Source organism: Phalangium opilio, unplaced genomic scaffold (assembly GCF_054372755.1).
Source record: "Phalangium opilio isolate 3A_F unplaced genomic scaffold, DU_Popi_V2 ptg000089l_1, whole genome shotgun sequence".
Lineage (NCBI taxonomy): Eukaryota > Metazoa > Arthropoda > Arachnida > Opiliones > Phalangiidae > Phalangium > Phalangium opilio.
In genome coordinates, this window is record NW_028324194.1 from 5733687 (window position 1) to 5754077 (window position 20391).

A 20391-nucleotide genomic window follows, 5' to 3' on the forward strand; every position below is an offset into this window, starting at 1 on the left:
AATGAGAAATTTTAGCGTCTGCACTTGTAATTTGACAAATTCAATTCGGCATATTTTAATTAACACATAATATATATTTTATTTGACAGATGGAATATTGTTGAGCCTGGAGCAGAGGTATGTATCATAAAAGCCATAGATAAATTAATTATAATTTACCAATCCGACTGAACTTATGTTCATGGAGTGGTATTACAGTGGATGTTTCTGTTAGTTTGTGTCCGTAATTGCATTATGCGAACAGCGTTCGCAGTTGTCAAATCTGAGCAAACGTGTTCGCATTTTTCGGACCGCGTTCACAGTTAACATAAATTAAGAAATTGTATTTCACTAAACAATTTCTACTTGAGTAGTTCTACTACTTCATTCGTTTCTTATCCGCCTAGTTGTCTATTCCACATACACATAATCTGTACCGTATATACCTTAGGTGGAAGCAATACTTCATATTATTCAACCTTATTAATACACAATATATTTTATAAGCCTATTTTTGTCACACTTATAGTACGACTTAAAGAACCGAAAATCAATAGTTTCTAAGCTTCATCGTACTCAGGAGATGTTAGGTTAGGTAAGGTAAAATCTTTAGAGACAGTCGTCTCGACTATGAGAGGTATTATTTTGGTTTTACCAACTTGTTCAGAGAAGCGTACTTCAACTGAGGTTATATATCTTACATATTTCGGATATTTGAGGCTTCGATATGAATTTAAAAATCAATAAGTATTTGATGCACAGTTTTTATCATAAGTTTATAAGATATGTTCCATAAGTATGACACTTACCTATTCTTCGTAATGCTTGAGACTTACAGCTCGAGCTGGTTCGAGAACGACAAGCGCGAATTGACTACACTCGGTTAGTTTTGTAGTCCATCTAGTCCTATAGTCTGGACTAAGCCTTTGACAGCACCTCACTAGGCGTCGCTTTTATGGAATCTATGACGTTTCACCTACGTCAATTCATGACAAGCATTCAGTAACCAGTGACAAACTTATGGATCATATTTTATTAACTTATTTTTTAAGCGGTTTTCGAATCATAAATAACTTGTGGTACAATTTTAAATTTAGTTATTAACGCTGCACAAATACATTTACTAACGGAATCTTTTCAGGGATATGATTTGTATCTATATCCGTACGCGCTTACAAAGGACAAACACGATAACGACCAGTACACATCTGTATTATACAACTCCCGAATAGTACTATTCTCTCAGCTTAAAAACTTTACCACAAGCTCACCATTAAGCAGCATTTCCAAGATGCCTTTATGGGTAAAATTCTTTATTTCAACTTCCCTAAATTTTCAACGTTTGTCAAATCCATTTGGCATTTTTTCATTGCCTGATCATATTGAGGGACAATCAGGGTTCGAAAAAACCCGATTTTATTCGGATTTCCTGGGTTTTTAATATTAGGGTTTTGAGTTTTTTCTCTTTATCTGTTACGTGCATTGTAGAAATTGTCGTTCAAAAGTCACTGATTAATAAAAAAAAGTCTGAAAATGTTTCATCAAAAATTATAAATATTATCAAATAACTTTTGAAGTTGGAACAATAAAATGAATATCTTAGTGATGGGTTTTGTTAAGTCGTTTTTTTATGTGCAAGGTTTTTTAATTCGAACCCTGGGACAATTGTGAAAATCTCAGTATTGGTTTCGTAGAAGCCATAGTTCATATTGGGCAAAACATTGGTTTTCACTTGCAAAATTACTATATTTTCAGTTCCCATGTTCTCTCATCGTATCAATCACAGTACTTTCACTGCTAAGTTGTTGGATGGAGAATGTCATAAACAAGAAAAACAAAATGAAGCTAAATTACTTTTGGATTTACTTTTGCCCTGTCTTAGGACAATGTAAGTTTATCTTCGTTATCTTAAAGATAGGGTATAAGTGGAAAATAAAAGATTTTTTATCGAATTTTCTACTAATTATAAGACCAGTCTGCACAGTGAAACATTCAGATAATACCTCCGAATGATTTTAAAATTCGCAATTAGGTTCAGATTTTAAGCATAATTTGAGACAAGCACCTCCGACCAATTGTATAACGTCCAGCCTTCCTGTTTTTCAGTTTGAGCTAATTAAATGAAATTTTATATTTATGTTATTAATATAATTAACAATTAAGCTACAATTTCAACGTAATAAGTTTCACTAATTGGTTTCCCAATCTCAACAGCTACTACTTCAAATAATCGAGGCTTTCATATAAACACGTTGCAACAGGTTTGGTGGCTTTCACTTGTGGTCCTACAGAATATTTTAACTTCCATAATCTTCGCAAATCTTATGGGAGGCACATGCGACTTCATCGACAATATCAGTGATATATTACGTTACGAAAATCTTTTAATCAGCACAGATGGAAAAGCGGGATCACTCGTTAAATTGCTAAGTGTATGGTGACATTAAAAGATACGCGAGTGAGAAAATGGTTTTCAAAGTTTTTGTACTCGACAGGATTTTGAGCGTGAACAAGGACAGGCAATTTTATATCGTCATGCTTTTATCAGCCCCATGTTGCTCGAAGTTATGAATGGATTGGTAGTCCACCTTAACTGGCATGACAATTTGGAACCTTTAAGAAAATTCTGCCAAACTCATTCAAGAAGTTTGCCCATTTTCTATCGAAGCCTAGAAGTAGACCTGACTAAAAATGCTATTTGGACCAACAAAAACAGAATTGACAAGAATGCGTTGGAAACCATAAACCATATGTAAGCCTCATAACAGAAAGAAGTGCATACGGTCATATGATATGTTCCATAAGTTTGTCACTGGTTGCTGAAAGCTTGTCATGAAGTGATTGAAGTAGGTCATCGATTCTCGTAAAGCCACGCCTGGTTTTGGGGCTTTCAAAGGCTTTGTAAATGGGAAGATGAACTGCAAAATCAACCGAGTGTAGTTAATTCTGGCGTCGTTCTCGAACTAGCTCTCTGTAAGTCTCTAGTATGACGAAGTGGTGGTAGTGTCATACTTATGGAACATATCTTATGAACTTATTCTAATGGGAACCATGTTGTGCCCTTTTTTCGATTTCAACTTTTGCAAGAATAGCCAGCTTGGCTTGTTATAAAATGTATTTTTAATGGCAGGATTGAATGATTGACGGGCCTTGAGTTGTACATACCGGGTGGAACAGATCCCCCCTCCATGTTGACTATCGGAAGTCAGTCATAGTTGCTGATTAATTTCATAACTATGGTAATAAGTGTATGACATATGTTCCAACAGTATGACACTACCTATATTTCGTAATGCTAGAGAAGCTTACTGAGAGTTAGTTCGGGAACGACGCGAGAATTGACTACACTCGGTTTTTCAGTGCATCATCCTATTTAGTCTGTAGTAAGCCTTTGACAGTGCCTCACCAGGCATGGCTTTACGAGGACCTATGGTGTTTTACCTACATCACTTCATGGCAAGCTCTCAGTAACCAGTGACAAACCTTTGGAACATATATTATGAACTTATGCTATAGGATAGCTCATTTCATTCAATAAAAGACTGTTTGGTGGAGCAGAGCAAAAGGCCTTGTCGTGGCGGAGGGGGCCCGAGTTCGGTGTGCCGGTTAGGGGGTTCCTTGAATCAAATGTTCCCTGAATGTTTGATCATCCATCATCGCACCAATCAGTGGTGTACAGCACTATGGGAACACTGGATAATGTATTTACTAAACTAACGCGCACTTTACTTTTTCAGGATACGGTCCTTTTCCGAAACCGGCATAATTGAGGACACGATCAACAAGGCTTTTTGGATGCTGGAAGACCAATGCATTACCGAGAAGAAAACCGATTTTCTACTAGCAGAAAGAGAATCCCAAAATAGGGTTATTCCTTACATTCTACTCATTGCTATGGGTCTGAGCATCTCAACTGCCGTTTTCATTTTGGAACTGATATTTGGTGCTGGCCTCAAATTCTGCGCTAAAAGGAATAAACGCATTATTCCCCAAAGTAATCTAAAAATCCTTGAAGGGGTGTATGTTCGTAATAAATGCGTTTGGTGAAGAAGCCGTAAGAGAAGACGACTAAACGTGAAACACAACATCGAAAAGATATTTAAGAAGTTAAATCAAAAGATCATAGATGAAAACTTGGGTTGTTAATTTTCCGCAAAAATGAAATGCGGAAATTTTTCCGCAATTCGGAAAAATATAAAACCATAGAATTGGCTTTGAATAATTGAATTTTAAATTTTTTCATTGCTTGAAGATGTTTGTGGCGAAAGCTCGCGCTCTACAGCAGGGGACTTTTAGTATATTTTTTGTTGGGTCAAAAACAACACATGTACCAATTTTCATCTTTATGTTCAAATGTTCTAGGTCTAGCCCTTTTTTAGCCTATCTGTGCTGGCCTATTACACTGTAGAATAACATTTTAATGTAATCAATTGAATCTAATTCAATTTCAAGTGTTACTAAAGCCTGAAGTAAAAGTAAAACTGTTTCTCAGTCCCTTTCTAGTGAACGCCGTTCTTCGGAATTCACCAAGGTCTGGGTTTACGACCCCACATTCCCCTTCGCTTTTACTTTGATTTTAAATGGACAGGCCCTAAAAGAGCTAAGTAACTAGCGTAATTTAGTAAACAAAATACAAAGTAATTTGGGAATTAAAACCAGATTAAAGTAAAAAATATGCTGTGGTAATTTTCTGTAACTTTTTTCTGGGTTACTACGTTCAAAGTTCCCAGCCTTAGGTTGTAGACGCCATGTAAAATAGGAAGCAAACGGCCCTCGTCTCAACCTCTACACGAACCAACCAATCAGAGAAGAGGTTTTCGTAGCACAAAGTTTATAGAAAATAGTACTCTATAGTGGCGATCCAAACGTTAACTCTTGGCACTAGAGCTAGCATCTGCTACTTGAGGAGCAGAGCTAGGGTTTCACCAAGCTTTCTGTACAAATCCCCCCCTTTCCGTGAAATGCCCACCTCTGTAAATTAGGTAGGCCTGTGCGAGTACTCGAAAGGACTCGAAAGCTCGAGTACTCGGCTCGAGTCTTTATAAGCAACTTTTGAAAGGCTCGACAAGTTTTCGAGCCTCGGAAAAAAGCTAGATAAAAGCTCGAGACCAAGGCTTAAGGTTATCGAGGTTCAATCAGTGCTCTGTGAGATTCTAGATTAGGTTAAAGGTTAAGAATTACCATCTAACACAGTCTACTGAATGTTGAGACGCTGCAGTGAAGCGCGAAATAGGAAATTATTCTGGTTGGTGCTTTTTTTTGTAAGCCCACATTTGATTGTCGTAAGTTTTACTTCTACTTTTGGGCAAAGAAAAAAATGAAAAATCATTCTTGAAGTTTTAGTTTTACTTTTATGTATAGAAAAATACGGTTGGTTTGTATTATCAATGCGATTGTCAGTGCGCGTAAGTAATTTCGATTAGTGATAATAGGATTCAAGTTTAATTATAGTCAAATAAAAGTTTATCTTTACGAATTAATAGGGTTTTTTCTTTACGAAGGCCAGTAATTGAAAGTGTAAAGGAATATCATTCCAAATTAAGAGCTAAAATTGAAAGTCGTTAAGGCTCGCCATTGAAATTTTAGGCTCGATAAAAGCTCGTAAACAGATTTTGAACATGCAGCTTAAGGCTCGAACCTCGATAAGAAACTCGAGGCTCGGCTCGAAGCTCGATAACCGAAAAAAGCAAGGCTCGAGGCTCGGCTCGAACCCAAACAATCAAGGCTCGCACAGCCCTAAAATTAGGAGCCTATTCACGCATGTTTTCTGTGCTATAATCGTTAATGTAATCATCCGCAGAGGGGGTCGACACTATTTTGAGAGGTAAAGGGGCGTTTCCCATATTACAAGCTTCAATGAAGCATACTTTTTGTTTTTATCTATGAACAATCAAAACAAAATCCTTCTTTGTCGCACATAATGACGTAGAAAAAGAATTAATCCCCAAAGCATCAAATATTTTAAAAGCATTTAAAAATTTATAAATTTTAAAAATTTGTAAATTAAAATTTGTAAAAATTTATGAAGAGAAAATTATAAGATATGGTTCCTTTAATTTTATGCGCAATTTCAAAGAGTTAAATCCATGAAAAGAATAGACCTTTTCGACGTTAAAAAGGGGGTAGGCAACCCTCAGTATCGGGACATACAAGTGGGTTGATACATTACCGTCTCTGCGCACTCTCATGATACAAAAAGACTACAGCGCAAGCGCCAAAAAGCGAGGGGAAGGCAAAGTTTTACTCTCTTGCCTTTAGTTACATTGAAATGGTCTATTACTATTTTTATGAAACGTGGAAGAGATTCCCGTATATCTTCACACTAATAATTATAACGAACCTAATCAAAATGCCTCATCAAATACCAAAACATCGCTTTAGTGTCAATAAATTTCTAAAAAAGCTTTATTTTCCTAATCTAGATTCAAGTTCCTTTAAACTTATTTTGTTACGACTTATCTAGCTTTAAAGAACCTGAGTGATATGTTTTAAAGCCTATTTCAATAAAGCATATTAGTTTCAATTTACTAGCAAATCCAATTTCATAAATTAATTTCAAGAAGTTAATTCATAAATTTAATAATTGTAACTCACCTCAATCAAATTATAAATATTCACTTGATTGATATGGATTCCGTGGACACAATTCTTCCTTAAAATGATACTTCACACAGTTATATCCCGGCAATAACGCGTGTGTGTTAACAAACCGTTCGCGTCAGTGTTAAATTCAATCTGATAAATTTAGACTAGTTTTTTCAAGATGGTTGATTTTTCCACCCTAGAAAAATTACGTAATTAGAGCGTTGATATTTATTCCTACCATAAGCGAATAATTGTCTTTAAGTATCCATCATTAGGTCTATGTGGAATGTCTCCTTTTTTCCTTAACGCTCCAGGCTGTGGCTCGAGATCAGAGTGGCGCACATGCGCAACAAGCGAAACAAAGAGGGAAAAAAATCACAAACGTTTGTTTACGTTTCGGCCAGTATCACGGCGCCGAAGTGGGTGCGCGTAAGAGCGATATCGGGCTGTGCCGTTATAGTTACCTTCCCCCTTCTATCTTTGACTCTCCTTCTCATACGTCCTCTTTTCTTGGGTGGTATTTTTAGTACAGGATGTCTTTTTTATCGTCGGTTTTTCTCTCCAGCTATATAAACCTTGGTTTTTTTACACGGGTCACGTGGTAATTTTCCAAGACTTACGCTACTGATGTTTTAAGTTTCAAAAAAGAGCAATTTTTTGTCATGGTTTTTTTAAGCCAGCATAGACGATTTTGGGGGAGGAAATTACAGAACGGAAACCTTGGTGGCAGTCGAGGAGAGGTTTTTTTAATTAAATCTTATGCTTATAAAAGAAATAAAATTTGCGAAATTAAACGATTAGTTTAATTCTAATTTATTTCCACTTAAACTCAAGTACCACCATGTATTTTTACGTTCTGTGGTGTCAGTCAGGTTTAAATTTCAGAAATTTCAAAACTAGTATCTCATCCAAGGCCGGAAATTGTCCAATAGAATTTAAAATGTCCCATAATCCCTTTTAGGGAGTGACTATTGTCACACACAGTGTGTGGGAATAGCCTCTGCAATGCTGCCACACATTGTGTGGGAATAGCCTCTGCTCTGCTGCCACAGATTGTGTGGGAATAGCCTCTGCACAGTGTAATATTCTTTATTTATTTAGTTAGAATATCAAACTTGCTTAACCTTATTTAGTTGGTTAAATAATTATGCATTGTCCTATAATGTTAACATAAACTGTAATCCTTATTGGCATACATTTAGACTTCGACGCCTAGTCGATCATAACAAAACAATACTGGTTAATGCGCGTTGTGTCGAGTCACGGGGACCCAACTGCTTAGGCTTACAACGCCATCTGGCCATATTAAAGTACACTAAAGTAACATATATATCATGTATATCACACAGCTGCCACACAATGTGTGGAAATAGCCTCTGCACTGCAGCCACACAATGTGTGGCAATAGCCTCTGCACTGCTGCCACACAATGTGTGGCAATAGCCAATCACCTATTACCACAACAAAGTGTGGCAGTAGCCAATGACCTTTCCCACCAATGTGTGGCAGTAGCCAGTCAATTATTCCCACACAGTTCCCTTTGACAAGTTAATTAAACTTTTACATTAAGATAGATGGTCACATTTTGTGTGTGTCAATAGTGATGGGTCTATCAGTACGGTGGCCCGCCTGTCAAGGTTAATTGGATCAGGGACGAAAAAAAACAAACAATTTTATTGGACATTTACGAATCGGCCTTGAAATAGTGATCCCAGACATCTGAAATAATTATACAGGATCGTAGAACCTGCGAACTTTTATCTAAATGGAAAAATTTAATTAACTAGTCAATGGTACAACTGTGTGTGTCAATAGTCCCCGCGCTTGTATTTTGTGTGCCAATAGTATAGCACTGTTAGGATTGACACACGCCCTTACTCATTTTGTGTGTGTGTGTGGCCATAACACGGTAACTATTGACACACATGTGTGGCAATAGTCACCGTGCTATTGCCACACACACACACAAAATGTGTAAGGGACTATGTGTGGGAATAGCCTCACCCTTTTTTTTAAAAAAACTAAGGGGGTCACTGGACATTTTGGCCAATAAATTTTTCGAAGCTTTAACAGCTTGGCTATGAAGATGCAGCACTATTTTTGCACACTCCAGTGGACAATGTCCTTTAACGTTTTCAGTCAAAGGAGGTATCACTAGACAAATATCCTATCCTAAGCCCTGATCACTAAAAATGACAATTACACTCTTCTTAACAATAGAAAATAAAGTTCAAGGATATTCTAATATAACGTCGTTAAAATACCATTAATATTATAGGGCTCTAATACATTTTTAATGGATTTTCAATTGCCGTGTTATTAGCGACAAATGATCCTTAAAGGGTATGAAAACTTTCGTTTGAAAAACCTCTAATTTATATATCAAAAGATAGAATTAATTTCTGTGATTTCAAAAATATCAAGCTTTTAATTCTCCGATTTCTGGTTATTGGCAATATGCATTTGAAAATGCTTCATATGAAATTACTTGAAATCCTCTTTTAAAGAAAGGCTAAAACGTTTCCCGTAGTCCGACGTCACAGATATATTTATTTCACGTGAGATGGTGCCATCGAAACTGAGTTTTCGTGATTTTCCAATGGATTTTAAAAATAGAAACATTGGTTCAATTACATTAAAAAACTTGATATTTTGAAAGTAGAGACTTGAAAGTGTAACATAATACCACTTTCGTGGTAAAATATGATATGAAATTGTAAATTCGCATACCCTTTAAAATAGCGGGTAATTATTAGCGTTTCAACAATGTCCGACTTCCGAAACAAATTTTGATATGTACTGTGCACATGGTATTATATTTTTACCTCTCCGAGTCACGATGACGTCACGGAGATGTATAACACTGGACGTATCTGCATGTGTGTCTGTCTGTTTGTCACCGCGTATGCGCTTGGAAAATCAAACCGGACCACGTTCGCAGTTCATAGAAAGAAATATTGGCTTCTATTTCATTATCATCATTAGGTTACGATGAACTCGGCTAAGGTTACAAGAAAAGTCTTACCTCCCAATAGCAGGGCTTCAAGAAATTGCGCTATATCTTATCTATTATCGGGAATTGGCCAACCTATATACCATAAAATTCCAAAAGCTGTTAAAGAGGCATACGCTAGAATTCAAACGTTAAAAATAGTTATGTTTAAAATGATTTTAGGAATAATATTTCTTAGAACGACTTAACTAATATTAAGGTAGATTACTGGCGATTAAAATAATTAATATCAATTATATTTATTTAGTTAGTTAAGAAAAACCTCTTAAGTGGGGCTCCCGTCTCGACTTGGAAAGGTTTATTTTGGTTTCCCAACTTGAACTGTTATATATAAAACGACTCAATATGAAAGGTTCTTTGCAAAAAAAAAAAATTTGTCTTCCGACTCTAGGCTGTACTTTCCCAGTGCAAAATAAATATTTCGTTTCTAATGATGATGTTTGTAATGATTTTTCAATATTATCAAACCTAATTATCTAAACTAGATTTAGGGGGGGGGGGGGTTTGAGCCTATATATTACCGGTCATTAACAGGGGTAGAACTATTCCAGAAATTGTTGTACGAGATACTCGCGACAACTTACGATGTCAGCTTTTAATGTCAACGTCGTTGCCGAATCAGTGAGTATTTTCCAAAGTGACAAATGGCGCTTCATAAAATATTTTTACATTTTGGATACCTCTTGAGTGTTGTTCAGAAATTTACGGCGGTAGAGTGTCATATAATCAGGGAGTAAGGAACGTTAGAGGGAGTTTTGATCTAATGCTAAAAAAACCGTCATACAGTGGCAAATAGGAAAGAAAGTGGGGGGTAGGAATTTTTATCTCCGTTCCTCAATTTTAGCTAACGCGCAGGCGCGAGTGACGTCGTTTACTACCGCCAGCAGAGAGAATTTAAAAATTCTATCTGCCGCCACACGGCCAACTTAGATCATCTCCTAAGTTGGCCATGGCCGCCAGCGCCAGCTTCCGCTTCCATCGACTGCTGCCCCACTCACTCTGTTCAACCAACAATCAACGTCTGTTGGGAGGAAACCGAGGCTTAATAAAATGCCAAATTGTTTTTGTAACGGTTGTAGAAATGATTCAAGGTATTCGCTTAAAAATATATCAAAGGAATATCCTTCCACGCGTTTCCAAAGCCAAAAACCCAGATAGAAAAATGTAAAAGATGGATATTAGCTTGTGGAAGACCGATTTCCACGAGCTTCTATTCACTTTCAATAAATTTCAAGCTTTGTTTTTGGTTTGGGAAATGGTTTGAAAACGATATTTACCATGTCGGGTCTTGTTAAATACTTAGGGTTACTTGAACAATTAAAAAACGGGTGACTCCCATAATCCCCCTGGACATAATCCCTCCAAAAATTTCCCCCCGTCCAAATAGGCATAAGACAAAATCCCCCCATTTGCAGACAAAATCCCCCCAAATTGGAGACAAAATCCCCCGCTTACGGAACAAAATCCCCAGCTTACGGAACGAAATCCCCAGCTTGGAGACGAACCCTTCAGGGGTCATTCCTATTTTAGAGGTCTTTTTCCACAGTGGAAAATTTTTTACTAGGATAGTAGTAAAAATAGTAGTATTCCCCCTACGAGGAAAAGCGGAACCAATGATGGAGAAAATAGTATGAATTGCCGACTAACCATAAATTTTCGCCTTTTCCAAAATATTGCTGACTAACCATAAATTTCCGCCTTTTCCAACATATTGCTGACTAACCATATATTTCCGCCTTTTCCGAAATATTGCTGACTAACCATAAATTTCCGCCTTTTCCGAAATATCGCTGACTAACCATAAATTTCCGCCTTTTCCAAAATATCGCTGACTAACCATAAATTTCCGCCTTTTCCAAAATGTCGCTGGCTAACCATAAATTTCCGCCTTTTCCAAAATATCGCTGACTAACCATAAATTTCCGCCTTTTCCAAAATATCGCTGACTAACCAAAAATTTCCGCCTTTTCCAAAATATCGCTGACTAACCATAAATTTCCGCCTTTTCCAAAATATCGCTGACTAACCATAAATTTCCGCCTTTTCCAAAATATTGCTGACTAACCATAAATTTCTGCCTTTTCCAAAATATCGCTGACTAACCATAAATTGCCGCCTTTTCCAAAATATTGGAATTTTGGAAATAAGTTAAAACAAAATCGGTAGTTTACTTCTTTTGGTTTAGGAACATTGTTTGCAATACTTTTCACTCTTGTGAATTATGCTTTTGCATTATTATTAAAGATAATCTTTGGATTTGGGCTTCCGTTTACCTTTACTTCTAAATGCCTATTATCTGGGGGATTTTCAATAAAATGATCCTTTCGGTAGGATTTTGTTGAACAGTTTTCCTTTCGGGGGATTTTGTCCTGGACGTTTTCTCTGGGGGGATTTTGTACAAACACGTCTAAAATCGGGGGGAAAAAGTCTTGGCAAATCCAAAATAGAGGGATTTTGTCCGGGGGGATTATGTACGAGACCCTTAAAAAACAACACTTCTTATAGTTAACCATGGCAGAAATGCAAACACGACCTTCCCCTTCTAGTTCAGAGCCGGTTTTTAAATTTGACGCATGCGCGCGGACACCGCGATGAGTCCCCGAGTCAGCGCCAGAGAGAGACGAGTTTAGCCAGGAAAGCGAACGAACGCGCCTATTCACTTTAACACTCCCTCTCAAGTCTCTCCTCCCTGATATAATTTAATACCTGATTGGGTTAGGATGGATTAGAGCTTGCAGGGGGACAGACTAATCTTATATAAAAATGGTTTAGTTATAGAAACTTAATGGTAGACCATAAACTTACGGTATTACCAGGGATAGATTTAATTTTAGAAGTAGGAATTGAGAACAGGGTAATCTGGGCGCGCGTCAAAGTCCAGGACCCCCTTCCACGGGAAGGGAGGGGTATGAAAGAAGAGAAGGGTCATAGTGACAGAGGTAAAAAGGAATTACCAGAAGGGGATAATAGAAGAAGGATGACACTCTGTATCCTCGTAATGCTTTAGTTTTGTAACGTCATTCTTCCCAGGCTCACCCCCTTTTAGTTTGCTTTCCCGCTCATCAAACTACAAATGGGCATCGCACCGTAAGGTGAAATCTATAATTGTATGGCACTAATATGTGATTCGGTTTAGTAACCTTGCTCTAAATGTTCCGATGTTGGAAAGAATGACGTTACACTTACCCCGCTTTGTGGTACACTTCTCTCGAAGAGAAGTATTATATACTTCTGGAATTACCTATTTTTCGCCGTCTCCGTCAGTAACGTTATCAGAACGTAGTTTAAGTGAGCCAATAAGATAATTTAAAATTTCCGTTACGTGTTGGAGGGAGGGGCTCTATACTGGGCTATGAGTCGGACTGAGGTAAAGGGTAGCCGTTTTCCATTCCTGCTTCTAAAATTATATCCATCCCTGGTATTACTTAGCGTAAGTAAACATAGAGGCTCAATGTTTCATGGATTAAAATATTTTCATTGTATTCCAATAGAGGTTTAAATGCAAAATTAAAACAGATCCGTACATGAGTTTGCTCTATTACGTGTTTCAAAACAACAAATATTTAGCGTGAGAATTAATATTTGAAAGGAAGGATTTTTCATAATGAATGAACTAGGCCTAATTACTTTTCTACGTACAGATGTAATCACATAGAGCTGACAACTAACTCGCTTGATGAAAACATAAAGCAAATGAAAGAGGTAAATAAAAACTATGCCAACATATTTACCTCTCCGAGTGACTACGTTCTGTTAAGTCAGTGTCTGAACAATTAAGTAGTGTAAATCATGAAATTACTCTTTAAATTATTTCCTAGTATTTTTAATATATTTGTAAATGGCACTTTCCAACTAAAAATATCGGTATCGGTTCCAGTTTGCACCGGTATCGATCGTTATCGGATTAAGCCGGGTATCAGCCATCTCTACATTATACTTTAAAAGAACGGTCTTTATCTAAATACAAATAAAGGATCTCTTATATAATTAGCATTTATTTAGTCTTAAAAACGAGGGTTACTGCGCCACCATTGGTTTAGTGGCGTTTGCATATTATTTTGTAATAAGAGATCATTTATTATTTTTTAATTTTCATTATATATTAAGAAATAGGCTGTTCTTTTAAGGTATAATCAAGAAGTGATATCTAGTTTATTAGGGGGAAGGTATAAGATGCCTTACTGTTCGCGCACCATAGTCCCAGTCCCCTTTCAAAATACAAGGGGGGAAGTAAAAGAAGGCCGGCTATTTCGCCTCTCCTCAGTTGGAAAATACGTAATTCTTGTCAAAGAGGAGAGAATGACGGAGAGAGAATCGGTATAGGCAGCCGTGATCCATGCGTGGTGAAAACGGGGGTAAATGTACGGTATCGTTCCTTTCAACAGAATTCCCAATGGACCGAAATCCCATTCGACCGAATATCCCGCAATGATTTTAGATTTCCAGCCCAATGGCTATATTTCCGATGGACCGAAATCCCAATCGTCCGAATATGCCCCTAAAAAATACATGAATATAACTTGAAACACTGAAGACGTCAGCGATTCGCTGGTGTAGTTGATACGATGTTGGACTGCGAAGCGATAGGTTGTTGGTTCGAATCTCCGAAAGGTATGTTAATAAAATTAAAAGTGAATGTTTCGTGATACTAATTAAATCGCTCACTTTCTTTCCTTTCATGGCAAAAGATATATAGAATTAATAAAGAAATTGTGCTTAAAATGAAGTACAGTCTTAATGGTAGTTTCATCAATGTCTTTAAGTTTTAAATTAAAATTTTAATATTTTGGTTTCGGGTGGGTTAGGTTAGGTTAGGTTAGGTTAGGTTGGGTTAGGTTAGGTTAGGTTAGGTTGGGTTAGGTTAGGTTAGGTCAGGTCAGGTCAGGTCAGGTCAGGTCAGGTCAGGTCAGGTCAGGTCAGGTCAGGTTAGGTCAGGTCAGGTCAGGTCAGGTTAGGTCAGGTTAGGCTATGTTAGTTTAGGTTAGGTTAAGTTAGGTTGGGTTAGGTTGGGTTAGGTTAGGTTAGGTTGGGTTAGGTTAGGTCAGGTCAGGTTAGGTTAGGTTAGGTCAGGTCAGGTTAGGTCAGGTTAGGTTTGGTTAGGCTATGTTAGTTTAGGTTAGGTTAAGTTAGGTTGGGTTAGGTTGGGTTAGGTTAGGTTAGGTTAGGTTGGGTTAGGTTAGGTTAGGTCAGGTCAGGTTAGGTTAGGTTGGGTCAGGTTAGGTTAGGTCAGGTTAGGTTAGGTCAGGTTAGGTTAGGTCAGGTTAGGTTAGGTTAGGTCAGGTTAGGTTAGGTTAGGTTAGGTTAGGTCAGGTTTGGTTTGGTTCCAATAATTCGTTGACACCTTTTCCAAAATATGCTCCTTTTAGTTAGCTACGACCTTTTCCAAAATATTCTCCCTTTAAATAGCTACCACCTTTTCCAAAACATTCTCGTATTAATTAGCTGCCACCTTTTCCAAAAGATTTTCCTATTAATTAGCTGCCACCTTTTCCAAAATCTTCTACTATTAATTTTGCTGCAACCTTTTCCAAAACATTCTCCTGCTAATTAGCTGCCACATTTTCCAAAATATTCTCCTTTTAATTAGCTACCACCTTTTCCAAAATATTCTCTTTTTAATTAGCTACCACCTTTTTCAAAACATTCTCCTGCTAATTAGCTGCCACATTTTCCAAAATATTCTCCTTTTAATTAGCTACCACCTTTTCCAAAATATTCTCCTTTTAATTAGCTACCACCTTTTTCAAAACATTCTCCTACTAATTAGCTGCCACGTTTTCCAAAATATTCTCCTTTTAATTAGCTACCGCCTTTTCCAAAATATTCTCCTTTTAATTAGCTACCACCTTTTTCAAAACATTCTCCTGCTAATTAGCTGGCACATTTTCCAAAATATTCTCCTTTTAATTAGCTACCACCTTTTCCAAAATATGCTCCTTTTAGTTAGCTACGACCTTTTCCAAAATATTCTCCCTTTAAATAGCTACCACCTTTTCCAAAACATTCTCGTATTAATTAGCTGCCACCTTTTCCAAAAGATTTTCCTATTAATTAGCTGCCACCTTTTCCAAAATCTTCTACTATTAATTTTGCTGCAACCTTTTCCAAAACATTCTCCTGCTAATTAGCTGCCACATTTTCCAAAATATTCTCCTTTTAATTAGCTACCACCTTTTCCAAAATATTCTCTTTTTAATTAGCTACCACCTTTTTCAAAACATTCTCCTGCTAATTAGCTGCCACATTTTCCAAAATATTCTCCTTTTAATTAGCTACCACCTTTTCCAAAATATTCTCCTTTTAATTAGCTACCACCTTTTTCAAAACATTCTCCTACTAATTAGCTGCCACGTTTTCCAAAATATTCTCCTTTTAATTAGCTACCGCCTTTTCCAAAATATTCTCCTTTTAATTAGCTACCACCTTTTTCAAAACATTCTCCTGCTAATTAGCTGGCACATTTTCCAAAATATTCTCCTTTTAATTAGCTACCACCTTTTCCAAAATATGCTCCTTTTAGTTAGCTACGACCTTTTCCAAAATATTCTCCCTTTAAATAGCTACCACCTTTTCCAAAACATTCTCGTATTAATTAGCTGCCACCTTTTCCAAAAGATTTTCCTATTAATTAGCTGCCACCTTTTCCAAAATCTTCTACTATTAATTTTGCTGCAACCTTTTCCAAAACATTCTCCTGCTAATTAGCTGCCACATTTTCCAAAATATTCTCCTTTTAATTAGCTACCACCTTTTCCAAAATATTCTCTTTTTAATTAGCTACCACCTTTTTCAAAACATTCTCCTGCTAATTAGCTGCCACATTTTCCAAAATATTCTCCTTTTAATTAGCTACCACCTTTTCCAAAATATTCTCCTTTTAATTAGCTACCACCTTTTTCAAAACATTCTCCTACTAATTAGCTGCCACGTTTTCCAAAATATTCTCCTTTTAATTAGCTACCGCCTTTTCCAAAATATTCTCCTTTTAATTAGCTACCACCTTTTCCAAAACATTCTCCTATAAATTAGCTGCCACCTTTTCCAAAATATTCTCCTATTAATTAGCTGCAACTTTTCCAAAACATTCTCCTGCTAATTAGCTGCCACATTTTCCAAAATATTCTTTTAATTAGCTACCACCTTTTCCAAAATATTCTCTTTTTAATTAGCTACCACCTTATTCAAAACATTCTCCTATTAATTAGCTGCCACCTTTTCCAAAATATTCTCCTATTAATTAGCTGCAACCTTTTCCAAAACATTATCCTATTAATTAGCTGCCACATTTTCCAAAATATTCTCCTTTTAATTAGCTACCACCTTTTCTAAAATATTCTCCTATTAATTAGCTGCCACCTTTTCGAAAAGATTTTCCTATTAATTAAAAATATATTTAATGCAAAGCCACACAGTATGTCTTCTTCCAGTTCAATAGAATTTCGGTCCAATGGGACTATAATAAAATCGCACCTTTTGGCTACGTTCGGTCGAATGGGACACCACAAAAAAGGCGTTCTGTCGAATGGGAATTCGGTTCAATGGGACCAAAGCAAATGTACGGGTATGTTATCGATTGGGCGTGTTATCAAAACAGCATTGTCCAAAACGGCATTTTCATAAACGCGTTTGCCATTATAGCCATTTCTCGTTTTAGCGCATTTTGATTACAGCGTTTATATCTTGAGCGTACGAAAGTACGCCTTTTCCAAAATATTGTTGTTTATCTTCATTAACTTCCCAAAATAATATGCCTTTTCCAAAAATTATATTTTATATTTACTTCCGATATAACATTACTCCTTTTCCCTTCCTATCAATCACAGTTTGGGCGGAAACAGCAACCGCTGTTTTGGGAAATAGCGCTGTATTGAGAAACGCGGAAACAGCAACCGCGGTTTTGCTTCCACGCGGTTTTGCAAACCGTTGTTTTAGGAACCGCTTTATTCCAAAACGCTCTTTTGAAAACCGCTCAACTACCCGTGCACCAAATGTACGGTACACCGCGGCGCCTAAGCGCTGCTTTCTCGCGCACAGTTGACGTAGGGGTTGACAGAGATTAGGCGAGGAGGTCAATCGCCCACCCCTACTTTCCCCCCTATTTTCCCATTTTTCGTCGGACTTTATAAAGCGCGTTTCTATCTCCCTCTCCCTCTCTCCTCTTTGTTTTTGTCATTCGCATCGCGCTGACGTGCGTTTTCAAGAACCAATGAGATGCTGGTTGTAATTTAGATGCAGGGATTAACTTCGGACCGACGTTTGGACTGGAGATAAAGCTGGAAATGTGGCGAATTTATAACTTCACCCAGGAGTTCATAATAACCCCCCTTCGGGGGGAAGTATGAAACTGGCCATAGAGCTGATGGTAAAAATCGCGAACAACAAGATTCTGTCGTTGCGCATAGAAAGGATTAGCCTGTTTATGGACATACAACCTTACAGTATATCGTAGTGGTATCTATGCTCCTTGGTTTTCGTTCCAAAACTTCCGTTGGCTGGGATCTCCGTCAAAAAGAAAAATGGCGATATGGTGGACGTAGAAACACGTTGCAATTCTTATATTAAAATACTGGGAATAAATTTGTCCAAACCGTTTTAATTCAACCACGGAATTCTCACTCACACATATCACAACAAAACATCATTGACGATCGTTTAAATGTTTTGTAGAAAACTAGAAACCCCGACTAAAAGCCAACTTCTTAGCCAAGGCTTAATTTACACCGTGCCGACAGACACAGACGCGAGCCATTTTCGCTCCCAAAATCACAAGATAATAAAAATAGTACTAACCCGGAACATGGGAAATTAATGCGCGTTGGCGCTAAAAATGGGGTAACTATTTCTTTGGGAGTTAAGCGGTGTATGAATCCGCTGAGCTTTACGGCGAAACTTTGTTGTTACGGGCTTTTTAACCAGTTTCGTACTTCGGGTTATTATGAACTCCTGCTTCACCCTAATAAACTAGATATCACTTCTTGTTATAATGTTATGTTACCTGAACTGTCTTCTAGTAGTTGCATTATAGCTTTGGACCTTCTATTCTTCTTATGAAAATTATCTTTTTGTGCGGCTAGAGATAATTCAGCTTTATTGTGGACTAAAGTTATCAGTCATGCCTGTAAACTAAACCTTAATTTTAAATTCTGCAGTTACTTATCAATAACGAGCAGTAATTGCACGTCTTGGTAAATAAGTTTGTAGGTAGTCCTCTCGATTCGGAGAGGTAATATTTTGGTTTTCATAACTGGTTACTCGCATGACGTTATAATATTCTTACAGCAGGATGGTGATATATTCTTATGGCCCACATCTCCAACTTCTGAAGTATTGGAAAAGCATAATATTAAAATGTCCGTCTCTTTTATGTTTTCATACAACGTAATAATCACGAGAAAAAATGTAATTCCTGAAGAGGAAATAACTGGATCTCTTGAAGGACTACTGTCTACTCCACAATCTGTACGTAGTAGTTTATTCGTGATATCATAGAAATTCAATAGAAGCAAAAGTACGCGGCATTGCTAGCCAGGCAGGGCTGGATTAAGCAATTTTGCAACCGGGGCCGAGATAGTACGCTCCCCCTTAAGTCAGGAAAACGGAACAGCAAATGTTGCTAAGGAGGAATAGTTTAACCCAATGCGCCCCAACATGCCTTGCACCCGGCGGCATGTGCCCCCTCGGGCCCTTTTTAATCCGGCCATGCAGTCGGAACATTTTTGTTCAATTGTGGGTCATCATTTTCAAAGATGGCTGCAACCCTTCTGCGCAGAGTTTGCAAGGAAAGAGTGGAATGGAGTCGAAAAAGGGTGGGCCGCTATGTACGGCAGTGGAAGTCTTCCAATATACTTTGAGCACGCCCGGTGCGGTTGTTAAGTGTGCTGCCGCGTAGCGCCATTGTATTTTGTAGGACATAGGGAGCATTCTTGAAGTTTCCGTACTATACCGTACGACCCTACTGAAACTCTGAAAATGCTGAGAGGACTTCGTTGCCGGAGATAGGGGTACAAGGTTATAGCAGAAGTAAATAAGGGAAGTACGTATCTCCGTAAGGCGTCAATATCACATGAAAAACACATTTGAATTCAACCAATGAGAGACCTGCAAGTTTTCGAGAGAAATTTTCTTGCACGCGCCATTATACGGTCCTAAAACTAACTAAAATCGTTCAACCTGGATAGACGAAGAGAAAATAGTTTTATGGCAAATGTATTCATCCGCGACTTCCAGCCAAACACGCGATTCTGGAAAGCCGAGGAAAAAACCCATAACTCGACGCCTCGCGAAACCCTCTTTGATACGTACTTTCCTTTATTTCCACTCAATCTTACCTCTTTCATCTTTGGTTTTCCCCCCACTTGTTAAAGGAGTTTGTCTCCGCGGTGTTACCGGTTTCTCATTTCAATCAAAATGCTTTAGAGGTTAACAGTAATAGTTTTTAGGGAGTCGATTAGCTGTGGAATTTCAGTCGTTTTTAGAGGAAAAGTTCAGGTAACATTAAACTTAAAAGATCGGCCTTTTTCTAAAGATGAAAGGAAAAATAAAAAAATGTTCTCATATTACAAAATATTTATCATTTAAAGGGGCAATGCTCTATCTATTTAAGCGAGTTATCGCAAGTGATAACTATCGTCTAAAGGGTTGAATGCCAACCTCGTTCCGTCTAGCGTGTTATATAAATCTACGCTTGTATTTGGTGCCTTGACCACTCACCCAAACGCAAAACATACTATCATACTAATTTCAATTTCTACTTTTAACTTTGGAAAAATGTTTTAACTTTTTTTCCTCTTTTTTCGTCCGCGAGTTTTTAACGC

General features: G+C 37.4%; 2 long non-coding RNA genes across 2 annotated transcripts in view; one reads left to right on the forward strand and one right to left on the reverse strand.

Annotated features, from left to right (window-relative positions):
- Positions 1-20391, reverse strand: part of LOC149647162 (uncharacterized) — a 319264-nt gene that overhangs the window by 253918 nt on the left and 44955 nt on the right. The gene's annotated exons all lie outside the window — the stretch shown is intronic.
- LOC149647183 (uncharacterized) lies at positions 14724-15314 on the forward strand. Its single transcript, XR_016371800.1, has 3 exons — positions 14724-14747; positions 14793-14822; positions 14873-15314. It is a non-coding gene; the product is annotated as an uncharacterized LOC149647183 (long non-coding RNA).